An 18,952-nucleotide genomic window follows, 5' to 3' on the forward strand; every position below is an offset into this window, starting at 1 on the left:
CCAGGATTCCTAAAGTGGGACGTTAGCAATTAAAACAAAAATGTTATGAGATTTGATGCAAAAAGGCAAAACGCAATAACAAAACTGTCCAAAAAAGGTATTAACTTATTCACATATGAGGCAGGCATCACAAGGAAGAGTAACAGTAACAGTAAAGAATATAGCAAAAGGAAGATGGCTGTTTGTCTTCCACTTTCACCTTGGTAGACAGTGAGCAATGAGTGGAACCATAGGAAATGAAGAAAATTGTAAGTGCAAATGACAAACTCAATATCAGATAAAATACTGGAGATGTTAGAAGCGCTGGGCATGAAGCTGGAGGGTGGTAAAGGACATGAAAACTCCTTGCAATGGCACAACAACCAACTCATTAGAAACTGTGACAGACTTTTCAGTGTAGTGAATTTGATTACGTGGATGAAGATATTGTTTCTTGTCATTATTTTTTGACCCTCTCTCTTCACTTTCCAGAATAATGAGTGAAAAAAACTGGGGGAGAAAACTTTTCATCATAGAGAAAAGGGATGTCCCTTGTGCAATATTTTTTACCTGCTCAGTTCCAGCCTGGAGGTTCTGTCAAGTATTTTTGGTCTCTGGTCATGCATCTTTAAACACGGAGTGATTCATCAGGAGAGAGGGTGGCTATATACCCTGTATCAATCCACTTGATAACCACCATGCCATTGGGAACTGTGACTCCACCTTTAGGAGGTAGCTACATGTCCAGAAAGGCTCCAGGGAAATAAGAGACATCTTCCATTTGTAATCCAGAGCACAATAACATTTTTTTCACTCCCACCAACTCAGTGCTGTTAAGTTGATATACTTGTCATCTATCCTAGCAGGAATATGCTGCAACCAGCTCTGTTTCCTGAGCCTGTCATCTCCTAGTTTGCATCAGTTGCAGTCATATGCTAATTATTATTTTAGGGCAGAGTTTATTCTTGCCCATGCTGTGGTAGCTCACAGCTCATAGTGCCCACAAGACAGAAGCCCACCATATACTTTTTATTGGATAAAGAGTACTTTATCATATTTTACGGAGCATTGATATCCTTTGCCACCTCAATGCAAGACTGGCTCATGAGGTAGGGAGTTAATATTCTCATTTATACTTACATGAAGCCGGGGATACATTTCTCTTCACAGAAATATGCCAGCAGGGTGTAAAAAGGGTAATTTTTCTACACAATATAAAAATGATCTTTCATTGTTCTGTGAACTTGGGGTTCTCCATGCAGAATGCATGAGTATGTTCCTGCAAACTGAAAAAAACCCCAACCAATCTCCAAAGTACTTACTCTCATACTAGGGAGAAATAAGAGCCTATGCCCCTTATATAATTAGTTGACCTACGAGTGCAAGGCAAAAGGTGGGGGCACCACCACATGCATCTATAAAACAGACTGTTTTATTAGTAAACTGTCATAGGAGCAGTCATAAAGATGCTTACAGAGGGGAAACAGCATGTTGCACTTGCTAATACAGTAAATTAAAAACTGAGAACTATGCAAGCCATTCCCAGCTCTTTCCATTTGTGTGTCTTCAGTGAATTTGCTTCCTTTCTTTTAACTCGTGTCCCTCTGTCTCAGCAAGTTCCTTTGTAATCTCCGGGTTCACTAAACACATCACAGAAAATATGCAATTCCACGGATGAACTCTACATTATGCTTGGCTATATGTAAAAATGCAATTGAAAGGATAATTGTGTTTTTGTGTTAATCCTCTTGTAAGAAAACCCTGTAATCTCCCAGAACAAAATGTATAGGCTATTAACTTGTTCCTACACCAGTCTTTTGACAGCAAGCCATGAGGCATTAACAAATAGGTATATATCTCATGGTTTTGTGGTTCATTTTTCCAAACTTATTGAAAAAATGTATCTGCATGAGCAGAGGTGAAAGTTTTAGAATTATAAAACTTTCAGATCTATAAAAATGGCATGTTTATAATTCAATATTTTTAGGGCACTTCTCCTTTATTATGTAGGCATTATAAAGGTGACATGACATAATGTCTGTATATAGTGGTGGAATCAATTTTGTATGTGTCTGCGTGAGGGTGGAAACACACTGCTGTTAGCTGTGCAGCAATTAGCAGGGAAGGGGCCCTTAGACTGTGGCAGTGATTCACAGAGAAAAGACAGCAAAATCAGAAAAATTTAGCATTTTTGACATTTTTTTATGAGCTCTTCAAAGTTAAAAGAAATAAATAAAAATGAAGACCCTTTACCTTCTGCAGAGTTATGGACTTGCTTTGTATTTTGACAATATTAGTAATGTCATCCTTTGTACTTTGACTATCAGTCATTCACTGTGAGTTCATCCTAACATCATTTCTACTTCTGCCAGCACCTCCTTACCTTTGGAAGAGTGCTGGAAGCCAAACTGCTATTGCTAGCACTTCTTCCAGAAGACCACACTCTTTCTCTTGAATAGGAAATTAGTGCCTGTATTTTCCAAGAGAAATGTATGCCACACTGGCAAGAAAGAAGTCCCTCAGATTCTTACTTAAACCCATGCCTTTGCAGCTAATGATATTTGGAAGAATGTCACCTTGCCAGAATTGGTGCTGTGTTGACTTTTTTTCTTTCTATTGGGAATGGGCTGCATTCTAATTTAAGAATCTCTATAATTTCCTAAGCTGTCTTCCCAAATGGTCTCTTCTAAATGCTATAATCAATGTAAATCTCCTATTTCCAATAAAGGAAGGTCTGAACTTAGGCATGCTGACTGGAAAGGGTGAGGAAGAAACAAAAAAGCACTGAAAAGAAAACCAACAAACCAACAAACCAAAAACCAAACACAAAAAGCAAAAAGCAAAGGAAAAGCCCATGTCATTAAACAGCTACAGTAATCTGTAGCATGTGTGGTCTCCTAATTACTAACTGAGAAGCCTGTTCATGGATGGATTGGAGATGGCAATTGCTTGCTGTCAATGCCTTAGCAATTGTAAAACTAATTATACCCCACCCTAAATGCAAATAATTAACAGTAAGTGTCTTTTCAGCCTTTTATTCCTCTATTTATCGTTTTGAAAACAACTGGTTTATCTGGGCATGGGCACATCTGAGCAGGAAAAACAGGCAATAATTACAGAAATCACAGATGTTCCAAACAGTCTGCACCAGGGGAATTTCACCCTGGAAGTCTGCAGAGGTTTTGCCCCTATTTTTTACAGCATCTGTTAGAACAGTTGGATTAATAATGCCTATTGACAGGCATAATGCCTATTGTAAGCTCTCTGAAAAATATTATGCTCCTGGAATAGGATTCGGTTCCACACAAAGACACATTCATTTAAGTGTCTGTGTTCAGTGTTCACTGGGTGCCTTTACAGTCAGGGAGATGTAGTTGCTACAGGGGGTGGAGTCAAGAGATCTGTTGACTGAATATAGGGAACTGAGCACCTTTCCATACTCAGCAGTGTTACTGATTAGATCCCCATCAACTCTAAAGGAAATATAAGCTCTTGGTTAATGCATCCACCCAGTTATGTTAAATGTAGAGACATTTGAGGTGTTAGGTTATTCAAGATATCCACATGTACACATAGCACTATCCAGACCCACACCATCCTGGAGCAGCAGCGAGTCCAGGAAGGATAGCACAGAGCAGCTGAAGTGACTCCTCCCAACACCAAATTCCAACTCTAGTCTGGAATTGAATATCCCATCTAGTGTTTTACGATCATGGCCTTCGTGATGGTCCTTGGCTCAAAACACTTAAAATAGCATTAATCTGAATATCTACACTGTAGACACAATGGGTACTTTGAGAACATGTTTTATACATCCTATGGTGAAGGAACATTTTATAATTAAATAAATCATAATCTTTAAGTACCTGCTTCTCTCCAGAGTTTATAAACAGAGTAGGTTTGAAACCCAAGATGATTTTCATTACACTGACTTAATGAAGCATTTGTAACTGCTCCCAGAATGTAGGTTGCCATTAAATCAGAGTCGCTCTTCTAAGTGCAGTCAGTCACGTGTAATCCATCAATTCATCCACAAATTAAGAGAGGTATTTACTCAGGATACAGCAAATAATTTCCCAAACTCCAGTGGTGATACTGAGTAGGTTTCACTGGTTACAAAGAGAGAAGGTTTCTCATGTTGTACAAACTGTGCTGAGTCTTATGAATTTTGTTACACAACATGTTCTCGAGCAACTAGTCTCATGTAACAGGAAGTTTTGATGCTCCTAAGCAGGTGTTAGGAGCCTAAATATTCTGTACTTTGGAGAGCTGAATATCACCTCTCCAGTCTCTGCCTTTAATCAGCAAATTGCAAAGGCTTGGAGAATGAATCCCATAATTTAAAGAAAACACTGAGGAAAACCTTCAGGTCCCTGCCTGAAAAGTAAAATATTTACACATGATTTTCTTTTCTTTCTTTTTGTTGTGTGGTTTGCTTTAGGTTTTTTGTGTGTTTCTTGGTTCATTTTGTTTGTTTGTTTTCATTGTGAGGTTTTTTATGACTGTGTTTATTTGGGTTTTGGGGTGAGTTTGCTTTTTAGCATCCAAATACTCTTTGGAATCAGAGGCTTCAGGTGGGCAAATTGAAAAACAACAGTTCTTTAACCTTCTACTCAAGGCACTTAGATTGCAAGAGATTTCCACTGCACATTTTCTTGTGGAGAAACAAACAAACAAATATTTGTTGATGCATTTTTTGTGCTTCATCAAGCTGAGCACTGTTAGACAATTACATTTACATTTCAAGGAGTAATACGTGGCTGAGTGAGTCATTACAAGCAACTCATCAGGAGGATAGGGAGGATATTGTTGAAGAGAGAGGGCTATCTGTGCCACTTGTGAAGAAGAAAAGGACTAAATGAGAAGGTACTGCTGGATCTTCCCTGTAGTTTTTGGATTGCATGGAGGATTTTTCGTCTTGTTGGGAGGCAGCACACACTTGACTGTGTTCACCAAACACAGAATCCTGCAGTGAGAAACTGCATAGAATGCCTCTGGGAACAGCTCCAAGGAACTTACAGCTGCAGGAACTCTTGGAGAATCCACTGAAGTCAGAGAGTTTATGAAGCAGTGGCCTGTTCCAGCACTGCTTTTGCCCACTGGAAGCAAAGAAGCCCAGGTGTACGGCCAGAGAGAAGCAGGAATATCACCATCTGCCATGTAAAAACTCTGAGAAGGGAGCAAGAATGGCTTGGAAAGCTGTCCAAACAGGGCACAGGGGACAGAGACAGCACATTAAAAAGCACTGGGGATTTTATAATGGAAATGGAAAAATAACTGATTTTTTTCAAGAGCTGACTACTTGCCGCATGAAAAGATTTGATGCTTTCAGATGGCACTCTCATCTTCTAAAAACATGTTCCAAATGTGGACAATTTGCTCTGAAAAGCATCAAGTATCTTGTGCAACAGTTAATTGCAATCATGATCCCTGCAAATTAACTATGACTCAGATTTCATCAGGTGGCCTTTAGTGAGAGGTGTCAATTCTTCCAGTCCTGGAGACAGTGTTGTGTCATTCTTTTCTTGTGCTACTAATTTGGATTAATGATTTTTATTATTGATTGTCAGCTTTGACTCATTGAACAGTAAAGTTACACTTAATTTCCCCTCGTTCATTATGGCACTTGATGAGGAAAAATACAAATGAATTCACATTTAATTGGAGCATAGAAATATTTTTTTTTGCTTTGGTTTCAAGAACAAGCATAGAGAGCTGTGTAAAAGCACTGTCTAACTTGGTAATTGAGTTAGTGTAAATTCTCTAATTGTTTGTTCTTTCTGTCTGTGAGTAGTTGAGTCAGAAGTTGTTTTTCATTGCCAGTTTATCACTTTCTAGGATTCTGTAAATCTGCAGAAAGAACAGTCATATTCCTGCAAACAGATTTTTTACACTATTTCAGTTCTCTCTCTGGATTCATTTCCCTCTTCCGTATAATTTTAATCTCACTCTCTCTGACCTACCCACAGAGAAGGGAAGAAAGATCGAGAAAGAGGGCAGGTGTAAGAAGTCAGTGCATGTTCAAATTTAATTGGATACAAGGAAAAATGTCAGTCCTAAAAGCTGATCAATCAATCAGTGCTAGCAAATACCCTCGTGGACTTTTACAAAAGATGAAAAATGGAAAGCATGGGAATGTCCTTACTGGGCTTTTTCTGAGCAGGAAAACTGTTTCACTCTTCTCTCCTGCATTTCTAAATGTAGTTTTGGTCGATGTTGCAAATCTGAAGGACACCAGTGGTGTTTGAGCTGATCAGTCACAGACTCCTGGATGTTACGGGGAGTTGAGTTCAGTGGAAAAGCCAGTTAAACTGCTTGAGGTAGTAAAGGAGCTTCAAACCCTGAAACCACCATCCTCAGCACTGGGCTGTAGGTAAATCAGAATAAATTAACTGAAGGGTATGTTCTGCAGACGGAGTGGAGAAGATATTTCAGGTCTACAGGCGGTAGGGCTTGGGAAAACAGGAAAGCCAAGAAGAGGACTAGCAAGGGGATAGTTAGAAGAAATTTGTGGGGGGGATAAATGTCCATAAACTGACAGGCTTTCTGATTTCTGGTAGTGATTTTTGACCAAGGACACTACTTGCTTTGGTTTATTGCTACCCTGCTTACGAAAAACAGAGCCTGGGTATGTGCTTTTTAAAAATCGAAGAAAGTACAGGTCTCATATCACTGGTGATTTTATTTTTCTCACAAGGCAAAAGAACCTCCAGCATACCAAATAATGGATCACAGTCTAAAACACAAGGAAAATAGATCTTCTGGGTTAAGTACATTCTTTCAAAATAAAGCTGTTTTTTCAGGATGTCAACTGCCTTCAAAAGGAGCCCTTCCCCTCATCTTGAAGTACTTAAGGCCAGGTTTAATATCCCTGCTGATCTAACCTGAGTGTTCCTAAATCACAATTTTTAAAGTCTTTTTTTTTTTTTTTAAGAAAAAAATGTATATATCACATCTTCAAAAAAAACCCCATGGAACATTGTGTCCAACAATAGTACCTGGACAGACTCGGAGACACTCCTAATCATTCCCTACTCTGCAATGCCCTGAGAGCCCTCACTCCAGCAGCCACTGCACATGCCTGAAATGCTACATTATCAGATTTCCTCATTTTGTGGTAACCTACTTTCTGTTAACTCTTTAGATTTGTTTCATTTTTCCTTGAAATAAATTCAGTGCTGGTAAACATCGCTGTAACAGGCAAAATGACAAAATGCAGATGTCTTGTTGTGTCTAAGCACATGAGAGACTCTAATTGTATAAACAGTTGCAAGGGCAGGCTTAAGGTTATTGGGTGTTGAAGCAAAAAGTGAAGTGATTAGCCTATGAGTGCTGTCCAGTGGGATAGGTAATGAGACATGCCATGATGTGGGATATACTCCTTCCTCTTTTAGGGTGTGAAGAAGTAAGTGTGATTTCAGAGAGTTAAATTTTTTTCTTTCCCTGCTCTAAAAGTGCAGAAAAATCTATTGCAGCCCTTAAAAGAAAAGCAACATATTTGCATCTACTTCAAACAACGGATGAGGAGTGTGCATGACAGAGAGGGATATGTCCAGGAGGAGTTAACAGTCCCAACTACTTTCTCCAGTGCATTTTTAAAATCTCTTTAGAAGAAAATTTCTTTGTCACTTTGGGAATTTTTCTCTGCAATCAGGTCATTTTTGTGTCTGGTCAATGAGTTTTGTTGTTACTGGAATACAAGTCATCACACGTGTCTGGACTCTTTTTTCCATAAAAGTGAGCCCGTGGCTTTCAAAGTGCAAACCATCAGCCTTAAATCAGTACTTTGCTAAAAGGCCACTGGCAAGAGCATTCTGGAAAGTTTAGAGATGAAAATGGCAGCTACCTATAAAGTTATTTTGTGAGCTCAAGTTGATATAAGGCAAATAATTCAGGAAAGGATTAGGCACTTACGTGAATATGAATAATATCAGGAGTTGCACTGGCAAAGAGAAAATTTACAGGGGTTATCAATCCTTATGCTTCAGAGCATGGGGCCATTTCTGGGAAGAAATATTTTTCTGCCTATATAGCCCTTAATCCTCAGAGGCATCAGTGTATGACACCAGCCTTTAAGGAATCTCTGAGTGACTCGGAACAAGAGGCACGACAAAACTCAAGGTGAGGTGGATGAGTTTCTTTAGGAGGTTAGAAAGGAGGAAGGGTTGGCAAAGCCCACTGATCTCCACCAGTCCTGAAGTAGGGGCTTAAAAATTCAGCTGTTTTTCTAGGAAACACTGAAATGTGAGTTGCTGTTTCCAACTGCAGGGCAATATTTCTTTTTTAAGTGTGTTGAGGGTCACTGCTGGATTTCCTCAGAGTTAAATACAGGAGACCTTTTCACTTCCTACCTTTGGCTTGGTGAGCATTTTACTGAGTCACCACCAAATCATAAAGCACTAGGAGGAAAGTCATCCCTTGCTCCAGTGGTACCCTGCCACCTGAATTATGAGTTCCACATCCAAATACTGGCTCCTTCTGTCCTCCTCTTCCACCTCCAAGGTTACACTTTCTGGGGAAACAAAGGATCACTAACAGTTTGCACAAGTGCAGTGTTAAATCAGTACAGCAAAATTTATGGGAGGACTAAGAGAAGTAAGTTTGTACTGTAATGACACTCTAAATAGTTATTTTCCGTTGCCTTTCTCAGAAGGCAGAGAAGAGAGATCCATCATGAGTGTAACTCTGCCAAACTATGTAGAGCTGCACTGGGAATTTGTCCCTTGTGATGTTGTCTTTACTTGACTGAGGGGAGGGGGTCTTATCTTAAATTGCTTAAAGCACTTGTTCCTCAGCCCAAGTGATAAAATAGAGCTTTAAGCTCTGGATGTCCTCCAGGATTTCCAGTAGGAGTATTTCATTGCCAAAAATACAATACGACCTCATGCTTGCCAGCCCTCATTTGCCTTGATGTCTCGAATGCAATATCCTGGATTTCATCAGGAGATACCGATCCGATACAGGGAGACAGTGAAGCCAAGGGAATTGTTTTGAATTCAAACCCTCTTAAGCACAGCATCATGTCATGGTGAAACCACCAGCTGAAATGAAGACTGACAGTTTAATTTCTTGAAGTACTGGTAAAGAAAAGACATCTGCCATGATGGCTACTGGCTTCCACAAGCTGATGGTAATAGACTGTGAGGTCCTTTACAGCTGAAGAAATTAATCAATTTTTTCCCCTAATATACCTGTCATTTTCTATATGAGTGAGTTTTTTTAGAATCTACTGTATGGCTATTTGGTTTCCCTATCCCCTCTCTGTCTGCCTCTAACCTTTGCTCTGTATGGATTTTACAAATTTACCTGTCTAGACTTCCTTGTGATGAGGCAGAAGTGGGTTTGGCCAACAACAAAAACAAAGGCTTGAAAAGGTTTGCTCAAAAATGTGTTTTGTTTTGTTTTAAATAATTGTGTCTTAGTTGAATATGAACAAGAAACTTGTAAATAATAAATAAACACTAACAATCCTTCTCCACATGGCACAGCATTTCATAGATGGCTGTTTTCATCCTTGACTCAATGAAAACTTCCAGTATCTTGAATCTATAATAGAAAATGCTTCAAAGGAATAAAAATGGATGAAATTTGGGATCAGAAAAATTAACTGGGAATTTCATAAGCAGCAGAGCCAGAGCAGTCAGGTTGTGTGTGCACTTGTGCTTGTCACCTCTCCCACCAAAACAGCAGCAGCTCTCTTTACTCCTTTTACTCAAGGAACTTTGTGGCTTCCTCGGATCCCTGCCTATGCTTGAAGGACTTGCCAGCCCTCCTTCCCAGACAAAGTGTGCAGCAGCTGAGGGCTCCCTGCCCCTCATTGGATGGAGAGAGTCCTTCACGTCTCACTCCTTTATCCTGGCAGTTCAGTAAAACTTGTAAAATGTCACTATTCCTGGGACTTATCTCCCTTTAAAATGTGTTGGAAATCAGCAAGTGTGTTTAAAAGCAATTAAGGGAGGAATGACAGACAGTTTGACAAAGTATCCTATTTCCTTAGGAAATCTAGTTTAAAAAAAGGAGATTGTCATGTAGAAATCATAAATTTTCCCCAAACAAAAACTTTCTTTGTTCCTTTAGGCACCAAAGATTAGCAAGGCCTGGAGGAATTTTAAACTCCAATTTCAACTTCAGAGCTTGGGCTAGCAGTTTACTATTGAATCGTCAATTATCTCGGTCTTTTTAATTAACTCTGAGTTAAGGCTCTAGTACAATATTTATTTATTCTGTTTTTAAAGAAAAAAATGGAACATAGGACTGAATAGAAATAAAACTGGCTTTCCATGGAGGGCAAAAAACACATATACATAATTTCATCCAACGTCTGAAGTTTTTTTTTTTTAAGGTTTTCCATTAGTGTGTTCTAGCAAATGATGGGAAAGTGATTGTTTCTAATATATGCTATAGGCTTGTTCCTTCCTGATCAATGCATAATTTGTAGTTTTTTCTCTCAGGCCCATTTGTATGGTGGTTTTACTCTTGCTTGGTGGAGAACTGAAGGTGCAAAGAGCAGTTTCTGAGACGGCCCATGGTGTGCTTGTAGAATTCCTCAGACAGATGTGGCATCTGAAAATAAAGTCACAACACACCTTGAAGAAAAGACTTTGCTGCCTAAAGTTTTGATCACAGGACAGAATAACTCAGTATCACAGTACATAAAGTGCAACACACATTGATGAGTTCTGACGCTCCCTGACCATGTAGATGCCGAAGTACAGAGGCTGCAAATTGGTCATGAAGACCAACTGAGAGCAAGGGAGATGGAATAAGGTAGCTGTCTTCTCCTTTGGCTTCAGCTACAGAGTTTTCAGGATCATCTTTCCCACACTTTCGTAACACAGTGTGTGACTTACATGCTGGGAGTTGGGCAGGAGAGCTGAGAAGCAGAGCAGCTGTATATTGAGGCTATAACCTTTCATGTTCTTTATGGATGGAGAGATGAGAGTTTTTATGCCAGCTATTTACTGGGTTACATGCAGAATACTTAAGCAGAGACAGACAGACCAGCACTGCATGAAATTTACTCAGGTAAAATTAGACTTTAAGTTAGAACGCATGTGCCTGAGATTCTCCTCCCCACACCAAAACAGTTGAATATTTGCCTGGAGCATTGGAGAAATTGAATCTCTCTCAGGAACTCCTCATGAGCACTCTGACACACTAAGATAAAATCTCCTAAAATCGAGTGCTATTAAGATTTTTCAGAATCAGAGACAACAAAACCAACATTTTTGGTTTGGCACAGGACCTTTGAAATGTATTATTTAACATTCAGTGAAACTGAATGCCCAAGTTTTATTTATTTTTTTTTATCCTTTTGTATGTGTTTCAAAACTTTTGACCACTTCTTTATTTTGGGACTATTTTTTGGATATTGTTCTTTTTAAAGTTCCTAGGGATGAAAAAATACCAAACAATAGCTTGAACTATTTTAATAATGTCTGACTGGTGACTAGATATGTAGATCTTTTTGTAGCTCCTTAATAGAAATTTTTTTTTAATTAGACCATGTCTTCAAACAATATCCCAAATCACAGGTTTAATCTTTACCAAGAGACAATTTCCTCTCCTTGCACTGTGTTGGTGTCTTTCTGTTGCCAGAAATAAGGAAATAAATAGCAGCAACCTGATTTGTTATTATGTTGCAGTGGTACACTGAAATCAGAACATCCTAGTCATGAAGATAACTGAGTTAATCAATGGACGTTTGCAGAGAACAACCAGGTTCCAGCATTTTCTTCTGTGTGTCTTTCCTTCCAGATGGAAATTTATCTATAATCAAGCTGATTCCAACAAAGTTTTATAAGGAAACAGACAAGTCAAATCCATCCCTGCAGGATTCTTGAGAGAAAATTTAATGTGCCTGCTGGGACTCCTTTTACAAAGCGGGAGGAAGGAGAAACTCTTTTCTTTTATAAAGAATCCTTATTGGATCATAAGCAAAACTGAATTTAAGATCTTCAACTACAGAATTAGAGGAATAACTAATAAAGTGCAAACAGATGTATATTCACATATATGTCTTATATAGACTAATGTTTGGGAAGGTGGAATGCCATATATTCAAAAATACCCATTTTCACAGATCCTGATTGCTGTTATCAGAAAAAAGAGTGATAACACTGGAAAATCAGTGAACCAGGGGAATCAATAACATATACTTCATGTATCAACATGAACAGTATGTGTGTACTTACATCTGTACATATAATATATGCGTGGGGTTTATATGTGCATATCTATCTATCTATATATATTTATGTGCACATGCAATGATTAAAGAAGTAATGTAGTTGTTCTGCTATGGAAATAAAGGATGCTGGGTAGGATTTATAACTTCAGATAAACCAAAAAGATTTTCCTGTTTATTTTGACTTGTACATCTGCGTAACTGGGCTCCTACTGGATTGCATCAAAGTGCATGTTCTTATGAGCTGGTGAAAAATTGTGACCTCCACAGAAATTGGAGCACATGTGATGTACAGCAGTGGAGATAAAATCAGGGCAGAGAGGACCTTCAAAAAGCAGGGTGGAATGGAGTGGGGAAGAGGAAAAGCTATAGATTTGCACTTTGTTTCAGAGTTGAAATATTTTTGAAAGGTCAAACTGAGAGAAAGGACAAGGTCGCTAAAGTGAATTGTGAAATGATCTTCATGAGCTGTGCTTTTCATTGCATTCATGGATGCTCCTTCAGTTTATATCTGAAATCTTCACCCACTCTGAATTAGTGGTAAAACAAAATTAATTGCCCAAGTCTCCTTGTGGAACAGTATAAAGGGTGAGAGTGATTCTGTCCTCAGAAGTATAAATGAAGAGTAGAGATGTCTTAAAGTAAGAATTGCTTCCAGTCAGTATAGCTTGATATTGAGCTGCAATAATTGCAAAAGCTTTCTCAGGAAGAGCTGGTATTGTCTGTGCAGCCTTCACAGGCTCTTTTGACCATTTTTTGGAGCTAAATGCCTACATATTGGGTTCAAGTGCTTTGGTAGCCATACGGGACTCAATCCAGCCACTGTGCTTCAGGTTTGTCTTTTAGACAGAAAGAACTTTTATTACAGTGATTTTCAACATTTTCCTTGAGAAAACTACTTCCTTGTCCATAGTTTCCCTTAAAAAAGCTGGAGTCACTATGAGATTGCTGCTGCTGGTTCTGGCTACTGTTAATGAACCAAAGACCTAGCAAACTTCATCTTCCTTTAAGTTACTTTTATTGTCTCCACTTTCAGATAAATAGCAGTGATGGAAGGGTCTGTGGTGGCAGGAGAAGGACTGTTTTGAGCAGCAGTTGGCTAAGGGTTTAAATATTTGTCTGCTCCATGTCCCAGGATATGATCTGTGTACTTTCTCCCTGTTCAAGAACATTTGCAATGTTCTTGAAGTGCTGCTTTGTGGGCTGCCAGCCCCTGAAATGGCTAAATCAAAATGCTCTGGTGCATTGAATTTTGGCATTATTATTCAGTAAATTGTGTCTCTTCCTCTCACTTACTTCCTCTTGATACTTATTATTTAACAGCTGTTGCCTCTGACACCAGATGAAGGCAGCCCAGGTCTCCAGGCAGAGCAAAGCAGACCCAGGGACAGAGGCGGCTCCTGAGGCGTCCCTCACCAAGCACAAATCTCCAGACACAGTAACAGCACTGCATCCAGAGTTGTTTATCAAGTGCCAGAAGCAGCTCCTGAAGTTGGATGTGCTTCTGTCTCTGTTAGACTGTAAAGCAGAGAAGGAGCCGAATCCCAGCAGCTGCAGGAGATGGGCTGAGGCAGCAAAGGCAGCACAAGCTAGAGAATAAGTCCAGTAGCAACACACCAATGCAAAATCCCCTTAGCTTTCCAGTGAATAATCTTAGGTCTGCAATATTAATTCACCAGTTTGGAGATGTTTCTTCAACCAACAAGGTTCATTCAATCTACTTATGTGTTTCTCCAAGGCTTGGATCTGATTTTGGGTTGAGGCTTTGCTAGCTTCCTATAACAAACTCATGGCATTTACAGAATTATTTTATTTCAGTTGGGTCATCCTGTGCTATACCCTGAGATGTTCCTTCACCTGGGAAGAAAAAAGATACTTCATTCTTTAATATTTTTCAGAAAGGAGGGGCCTACTCTGAACCTGAAGGTTGATCAGTCAATTTGGGCTCTTTTACTCAGTTTTTTTTGGTGGTTAACTCAGCTCTGTGATGTCCTTTCACTCTGCAACCCAAAGGATGTTTAGCTTGAAAGCTGTAGTTATATTACTCTTTCAGAACAAGCTGTGATGCTTATAAAAGCTTTTCAATCATACTTCAGAGTCCTCTGGGACAGGCAATGTTTGTTTACTAAACACTTTACTGAGATTACTTCACTTTTACATATTTGTGACTAAGAAAACACTTTGATGGGCTTGATATCGGAATTAGTGGGGAAAGGCCTATACTCAGTGACTACATTCAGTGATTATATGACAACACAGCTCCTTGATATCTATTAATCCTCTGCCCATTTCTTTGACATTGCAATCTGCTGAATGCCTTCCCTTTTTGCATGGTCAGTCATCACCCATCTAGCTAAGGTGGGCTCACAGCTGGAAAACCCTTCCCTTAGACAGAAAAAAAACTGAAAAGGGAGGAAGGGAGAATAAATAAAAATATTATCTGAATTCAGGATTTCAAAATCATCTCTTTATTTTCGGATGCTGTGCATTAGAGTGGACACCTATTGGCATATCCCTGTGAAGGAATAAAGGTCTATATGGCCTGTTCTAGAGCTCAGAGAAAAGCCTGTGCAGAAACTCCCAGTGAGTTTACTAAGTGAAGAATTATTTCTCTGCTAAGATAGCTGTATTACAGCAACTTGCCTGTTGACACCTGGGGAAGGTGGGGCTGGTACAATTTGGACTATGTTGAAAATAAAAAGCCTGATTGTTGTTTTGCTATGGCTTCTGGCAAGCACTGACAAGTTGGTGGGATTAGTGGGATGGTTTTAGCAAGGTAACTTCCTTCTTCAGGTTCTCCCACCCCTCATCTGCCTATTTCAGCAAGTTTTGCTAAATTGGCAGCATTTAAAATATATTAAAAAATGGAGGCAACTCAAGTATTCAGAGGCAGTGAAGCAGAAATCTGAAATGCAATGACTTTTACTTTTTTGTTTAATTTAATATCTACTATCAAGGTTAAGAACCACAAACTATGACTGCCCAAAAAGAGGGAAGAAAAATAAATAGAAAAAGCTTTCTTAACTGTACCTATGTCAGTCTTCCAACATGCAGAACTAAAAGTTAAACCATAACTTCGGAATAGAAAAACAGGCCATTGAAAGAGAAATTCATTGGAAAAACTTTGCTAAGGTCTACATGGTACTGATTTGGAAAGATACAGGGATATAGGAGATGCTGCTCTAAGGCATATGGGCAATTTCCTGGATCTCCAGGTGCTGTAAGGCTGAGTGGTCTATTACCTCTCTTTGCCTCTCCAGTGCCTCCTGGAATAAATGCAGGTAGTTTTTGCACAAAAGTTTCATGCTGTTTAACTGGTGTACAACCCTAGAAAAGATAGCCATGCCAGAATCCTTGAGCTTTGTCAGATCCACAGTCCACCCTCACCTCCTGCAGCTGCATCAGGCTGTGTTTGACACAGATGCTGCTCTGGAGGGGTGAGATCTGATGGAATGAGTGCTGAAGCAAGTGATGGATCCCAAATCAAGTCCTGTATTCAAAGATTCTAAAGTATAGAGTGAGTATGACCCTAATCCAAACATGGCTTCGGGTTCATAATCAGAAGAACCAACTTGCTGGTAAACAGGTGAGGGAGACCATTCAGCCTCGTGGTGCAGGTTTCACAGTTGGTACCTGGGTGCCACCAGCTTGGGCATCAGTGTAAAGCTCCAGCCTGATTTCACTGCCTTGTTTCTCCTTCCATCCTGATACTTGGCATACATTCAGTTTCTTTACAATAAGAGACAGTTTCTTCGTCTGCTGCCCTTTCGGTGTGTGACGGCTATAAACCACTGGTTACAAAGCTTGAGCATTTCAGAATCTACTGACATTTAAGGAAAAAGATTACCAAGCCCTTGAAAGAAACACACCACTGAAATACACAAAGAAGTAAGTGCAACTTCCGTGCTGTTAAAGCGATAAAGAAATTAATGGCATACCAGGTACCAAAATCCCACTGCTGCTTGGAGATATCGTCTTTTTTCTCTCCTTTTTTTTTTTTTAACTTTTCTCTCCCTCCACAATGTATAAAGGTAGCTGCAGTTAAAGGGATGGCAAGGCGCAGAAAAGATATTGCTTCCCCTGAGTTTTATGAAGCTGATATCAATCTTTTTTTTCATAAACTTCAGGCCTGTTATTACCCTAAAAGCGTGTTCTGCGGCATTTAATGTGACACTGATGAGAATACAAATAAGGGGAAGTGAGGGAGATGGAGGACAGGGAGAGAAGAATCAAATGATGTTAAATGCGAGGACCTGGACAGCACTTCCATATCAGTTGCCATTGAGGAGAGTTTAAAGGGGCCAGGAAACCGTAGAGCATTTGAATTGTGTTTGGGGGCAGTAAATCAATTTGAGCTTCAACAATGAGGTGAGAAATACCATCTGAGGAAGGTGAGAAAATAAATTTGTGCTATGGAGGCATGAAGGCTTGCATGTGAGCTAATGGGGCATGTTTTAGCTAAGTATAGTGTAAAAAGTCAGGTTATAAATGCCCTTGAAATTGGGATGATTTGGAGTGGAAAACAAATGCTTTGCATTATCTAAACTTTCACCTGGAAGTGTATGAAATGCTGATTAGTTTTATGTCATGTTTATCCAGTGCTCGGTTAGATTCTCGTAGGCATGGAAAACTTTTAGTAGAGAAATGTTCTGGCTCCTGAGTAGTGAGACGAGGTAGGACCACTTGTTTTGTTCCTTCTCTGATACATGAATAGCCAACAACTGGCACGTTCAAAAGAAAGCAAAAGAGGTAATTTGTCATACAGGGTGTGGCTATGAAATTCCTTGCTTCAGGGTATGGGGATATGTAGAGTTTGCACAGATTCAAGCACAGACTGGACAAACTCATGAAGGGAAATCCACTCAGAATTACTGCACATATATGAGTCATGTTTGGTTTGGGCAGTCCTTGAGCTGCAAACTGGTAGAGATTGGAGAATGTTCTGAAGAAGTATTACTTCATGACTGCCTGAGATTTATATTCCTTTCTTGGCATCTTCTTTTTGTTGCTCTCAGGCATGTGATCCCAGGTGACCTTGACTCACTATGTTGATTGTGAAGACTATCACCACAGAACAGAAGCCACCATGATTTTACGCATGGTTAGGGATTATTCTTCAGAGCATGAGAAACTCCACCAGTTTACCCTGATACATGCACACCCCAAGGTAATTTTTCCATGCTGCTTGGAAGAAGTCCACCTTCCTTCTTAGCCTACAGGAAAAATCCAGGCTGGGAGAGCAGGACTCGCAAACATCATGGTCTTTCTTGAGACCATCCTTTCCTTGCAGTAGATATTTACAGTAGAGCGCTGTTCAGCGCTAGGCTGAGCCAAGGCTGAGTTTTTTGCAGTTAGAGATAGACTCTTGGGTGACATTCATGAGACCACGTCCTGAGGAAAAACAGGGTGGCCCCACTGGAGCCAACTTGACCTATCTCAGCTGAAGATCAGACCTCTGGTGCTGTTGACACAGATGGGCTCCCCAGACTGTTACAGTGATTATGCAGGATACATAATCCAGCTGCAGAGCCACAGGGTAACAAGCTGAGCAGTCAGTTAGCTCCCGAAGTCACTCCTTTCCTCAGGCTACCTCCTCAAACTTTATTGCTGTGAGGAAGTTTACAGGACAGTAGGGAACAAAATGAAGTAACAAATACTGTCTCTGAAATGAACCTGGAGGAGGAGTGGTGGAGTGTGAGCTGGACAGAGTTGAACGCAGTCAGAACAATGATGTCTTTCTGTTCATCCCTTTTTTCCAATGTAGTGCATCATCAGCTCTTGAGACAGTTCTTGAGGAATGCAAGAAGTCAGCTAACAGCCTTTTTGAGAAATCTGTGTTAGCACTTTCAAGACATGTTGCTGTGAACAGGGTGTAGCTGAAATGGTGATAAATTACCTAATACTGTCAGAAAGCAAGGCTGCAGGCATCCTCTTGACAGCCTTTTCAGACTCCCTAAATGCTCCATAAATATATTAATATTTTTACTGAATTGTACCATATGTGATGTATATTATCAGTTCTCAGTTCATAATTTCAGTTCAGGTACCCTGTGCCAAATTTGCATACATGAGCAAATGAGGGAAATTTATCTCATTTTCAGATTATTATTCCAAATGAGGACTCAGAGTGTGCTCATGAAGATTGTACGTAATTTTCCATAGACATGAAACTTTTCATATAACTCAGTATATATTTTGATAAGAAAATAACTATTATAACATCTCAATGTTTGTCAAATACTGTTTGGAAATAAGAAAATAGTGAGAAAATTGCAGTAGTCAGAGTATCTGTGTTTTGAGTTTTGATGACATGTAAAATTGGTTGAAGTTTTTTCAGATTTCTGCAAAGAAGTCTGCCTTGAAATGTCAGTATTTCATAAGAGTTTTCAATAGCTCTTCAAGTGACACAAAGTACTCTCATGTCAATGCTGGAAAACCTCAACCTACAGCTGCAGCTGTTCCTACATATGGAATTTACTTTGTAAAGAGAATTCATAGCGGAGGACCAGAACAGTTCTTCAGGACTGTTAGAAAGAGAAAAAAAGTTTCAGGAGAGACTGCAAATCTGCAAAGCAACCCCTTTCTCAGTTTTTTTACTGTCTTTATATTCAGTGGAGGAAGAGGGGATATCTGTTGCCATGCTTGGAGAACAACCTACATTACAATGTATTCTGAAGGCTTAATCTTGCAATATTTTGGTGTGAAGTTTTGTCTCAGCCATGTAATTTACTCTGATTTAATGTTGGATGGCTTTCAACTCCTCTGTGTATAGGCTAACTGCTCCCA

Source organism: Manacus candei, unplaced genomic scaffold (assembly GCF_025592945.1).
Source record: "Manacus candei isolate 608988 ecotype Guabito, Panama unplaced genomic scaffold, ASM2559294v1 h1tg000050l, whole genome shotgun sequence".
In the NCBI taxonomy this organism is placed as follows: Eukaryota; Metazoa; Chordata; class Aves; order Passeriformes; family Pipridae; genus Manacus; species Manacus candei.